This window comes from Orycteropus afer, unplaced genomic scaffold (genome assembly GCF_000298275.1).
Source record: "Orycteropus afer afer isolate SDZICR_OR568_19922 unplaced genomic scaffold, OryAfe1.0 scaffold00973, whole genome shotgun sequence".
Classification (NCBI taxonomy): domain Eukaryota; kingdom Metazoa; phylum Chordata; class Mammalia; order Tubulidentata; family Orycteropodidae; genus Orycteropus; species Orycteropus afer.
In genome coordinates, this window is record NW_006922560.1 from 357,411 (window position 1) to 361,285 (window position 3,875).

At 43.1% G+C, this 3,875-nt stretch overlaps 1 pseudogene; it reads right to left on the reverse strand.

Annotated features, from left to right (window-relative positions):
• Positions 1-782: 782 nt before the first annotated feature.
• Positions 783-1,750, reverse strand: LOC103212466 (annotated as a pseudogene).
• Positions 1,751-3,875: the final 2,125 nt, after the last annotated feature.

The window sequence follows — 3,875 nt, forward strand, 5'->3', positions numbered from 1 at the left end:
AGTGTAACAAAGTAAACCTTCTTCCCCAATGCCTTGGGATTTTGGGATAGAGTCTGTAAAAATGAGATGATATCCTCATTGATGGTGTCTCTTGTCTAGCTTCACAGTGGGGAGAAGAGAGGATCAACCTCATCAGCCCCATGGCTCATTCTTATTAGGTGGCGAGGAGACATTCCTCTTCTCTTCAAGACATTGACCAGTTTTGACCCCACCATTCCTACCACAGCACTCTCTGTTGGGTTTGGTAATTCATTGCAATAGCTACACAGAAATCATGGACCATACTCACAATTACTGCATTTGTTGAAAAGTTATAGTTTATAACTGTCCCGTGGCAGTGTGTCACACAGTCGTCACAATATTCACAACTTGGTTTCCAATTCTGCCAATTCATTGTGCCTGCCCCTGTATTTCAGAATGTCCATCCCACATGCATTCCTTTTTTATGTAGAATGTCCTTACAGTCTCATGCTCAGTTAAGCATTGGGGGAAATTTATTATCTCATACTAAAACTTAAACTCTCATAGATACTTCCAGTATGTCTGCAGTATTTCATTACAAACTGTCTTATTATTAACTGGGCTCTGAACTTCTCTGCTACACACATTGAGATGCAATTTTGTAAATGTTTACATAGTAATTCTATGAGAAAACATTGACTGTTGCTATTATTAGCTACTCTGTGCCACTGAAAAAAAACTCTGTCTTGTTCCCCAGTGTGCACTGTACTGGCTCATAATTGGAGTACATTGATAACTGAACTTGATCAGAAATAGACACTTTATATCTTTTTGATGAGATGAGAGAATTGTGTCTTGTCTCCAGCACACACAAGGCAAAGCCTGGAGACCCTGGAGTCATGGCTCAGGAGAACAAAGAGGCTGACAGTTGGGAAAAATGCAGCAGTTAGTGCAGCAATATCCACCAGCCACCAAGTTGGAGAATGGAGAAAAGTCACAAAACTGTTCAGAATGGAGGAGAGGGTATAAAACCCCATGAAGGTGCTCACCAGAACGAGGATGCTCTGGGTGGCTCTGGACTCAGGGAAGGATCTGGCAGAGATACTGTTCCTATGAATGTGCCGGACCCGCTGCTTGTGTCTGTACAGGATGAAAACCATGCAGCCGCTGGCCCACATCATGAGCCCCAAACACACATCAGGGACAGAAAACAGTGCTACATGCAGTGAGCATGTGGTTATGTCTTGAAGTACTGAAGAACAGTATCCAAAATCTATTTTCTTTGTGAGGGTTTTATTGCCCCAATTGCCAGTCACATAGACAGGAGCTGTGATATTCACCAGCATGTGCAGGACCCAGCAGAGGACAGTGGAGGGGCCAATGTACTTGGGAGCTTTCCGCTTCAGCTCCGCCCACCTGGAGTTACTGGGGCTGATGGTGATGGCCTGGAACATACTCAGGAGGCAGGTGCTTCCCATGGACACACCCCTGGACACTCTGTGAACAAAGAAAAGAAGCTTGCATCCGAAATCACTGAGAAAATCTTTCCATCCAAATGCTGTCAGAGTCTGGGGATTCCTTTAGAGAGAATGACCAAGGAGTTGGCCACAGTCAGGTGCCTGACGATCAAGTCTGTGGACCTTAACCTGCCCCCAGTGAAGTGCAGGAAGACATAATGGTGAAGGAGAGAGAAATTCCCCAGGATCCCAACTGTAGTCTGAGATAAGAAGAGTATTGCTACTGCGAATTCCCTGGAGGACATGCTCTCAGTTCTAAGTGACTGGTATTTGTCTTCAGCCAGAGGGTTCTGCATCAGAAGATTAGACATGGCCCACATGTATCACGTCAACTGAAATCCATTGTGCCTCACCTACCATTAATTCCCACCGAGAAACATTGCCTGAAAATTCTTTCTTCTTCCTTTGTTATGAGATTTCCTATCTTCGAGTGAAAAATGTTTTAAGGACACTTACGATGTAAAAATCATTGCTATCAAGACCATCCAGGCATGACTTCTTTATTCTTCCCAAACCTATGGGGCAGAAAATACTATTACTTGCATGATAAAGTGGAGGAAGGATTAGACAAGAAGCAAGAAATGAGTCTACACACACATGCTTGTTAGAGGCAGAGAGGGGACTTGACCATGGCTGGGCTAATTACAAAGATCATGCATGTGAGCACTGTACCCAAAATAGAATGCTAGAGCCAGTTCTTCTCTGCCACATTGTGACTCCTTGTGACCCTTTTTATGGACAGAGTGGAACTTGCTCATACAGTTTCCAAGGCTGTAAATTATGATCGAAGCTGACTGCCTACCTTTTGTCTCATTCAATTACTGGTGGGATTGAACCACCAATCTTTGGTTAGCAGCCAAAGACTTAAACCACTATGTCATCAGAGCTGCATTTTAACCACCCTTTGCTATCTTACAAGGAGAAGCAGGTGTGTGTCTTCAGATAAACAGGTTAGAAAACCTTTGTCTCCTCTGCCTACCTCAGTACCAATGGACAAGGAAACCCAAAGGATAAGGATGTTTTCTAGGAAAATAGACCATTCCCACATTGACTTCTCAAGGGTGGCTGTTGTTAGCTGTCCTCAACTCTGCCCCCAGCTCATGGCGACACTTCGTTACAGAGTCAGCCTGCTCCCCAGGGTTCCCTGGGCTTTACCCTTTATGGACACAGATCTCCAGGCATTTCTCCAGCAGAGCCGCTGTGTGGGTTAGAACCGGGAACATCAGTCTTTTCTCCATTTGTCATGATATTGCTTATTGATCCAGTCATGAGCACTTTTGTTTTCTTTATGTTGAGGTGTAATCCATATGTGGTCTTTGGCATTCATCAGTAAGTGCTTCATGCAATCCTCACTTTCAGCAAGTAAGGTTGTTCTATCTGCATATCATAGGTTGTTAACGCTACTTCCTCCAATCCCGTTGGACTTCTTCCCACAATACTATTGGTTCTTGATCATATGCTATGTCCTAAAACATTTGAGTGTCAGCCTTTTTTTTTTTTTTTTTTTTTGTGGTACAACGTCTTTGTATATAGTGAATGTTCTCCACATAGTCCAGCTTCTGGGACTATTTGCTCAGCATATAGATTAGATAAGTATGGGAAAGGATGCAGCCTTGATGTACACCATTACTGATTTGTAACCATGCACTATCCCCTTGTTCTGTTGGAAAGACCACCTGTTGGTCTATGTTCAGGTTCCTCATGAGCACAATTAAATGTCATGAAATTTCTGTTCTTCACAATGTTACCTATAATTTCTTATGGTCCACGCAATCAAATGCCTTTGCATAGTCAGTAAAACACAGGTAAACAACTTTCTGGTATTCTTTGCTTTTAGGCAATATCCATCTGACACCAGCAACGATGTCTTCCATGTCCTTCTCTGAAACTGGCTTGAATTGATGGCAGTTCCCTGTCAGTAAGTGCTGCAACAGTTTTCAAATTATATTAATTTAGGTAATTTTCTAATTAGCCACCAAAATTTTACTTGTCTGTGATATTCTTCATTTTATTTCCTGTTTTCTGCCTTCTGTTGGATCCCTTTTCTTTGGAATGGGCCCACATATGTATCTCTTCCCGTCAGTTGACCAGGTAGCTGTTTTCCAAATTTCTTGGCACAAATGAGTGAGTGCCTCCAGTGCTACATCCTTTTGTTCAAACATCTCAGCAGGTTTCCATCAATTCCTGGAGCCTTGTTTTTTATCAGGTCTGCAGGGCAACTCAGACTTCTTCCTACAGTACTATTGGTTCTTGATCGTATGCTGCCTCCTAAAATGTTTGAATGTCGACCAGTTCTTTCTGGTACACTGACTGTGTATTCCCTCCACCTCCTGTTCATGCTCCCTGGATCAGTCAGTGTTTGCTCCTTGTTGTTGTTGTTGTTAAGTGCCGTCGAGT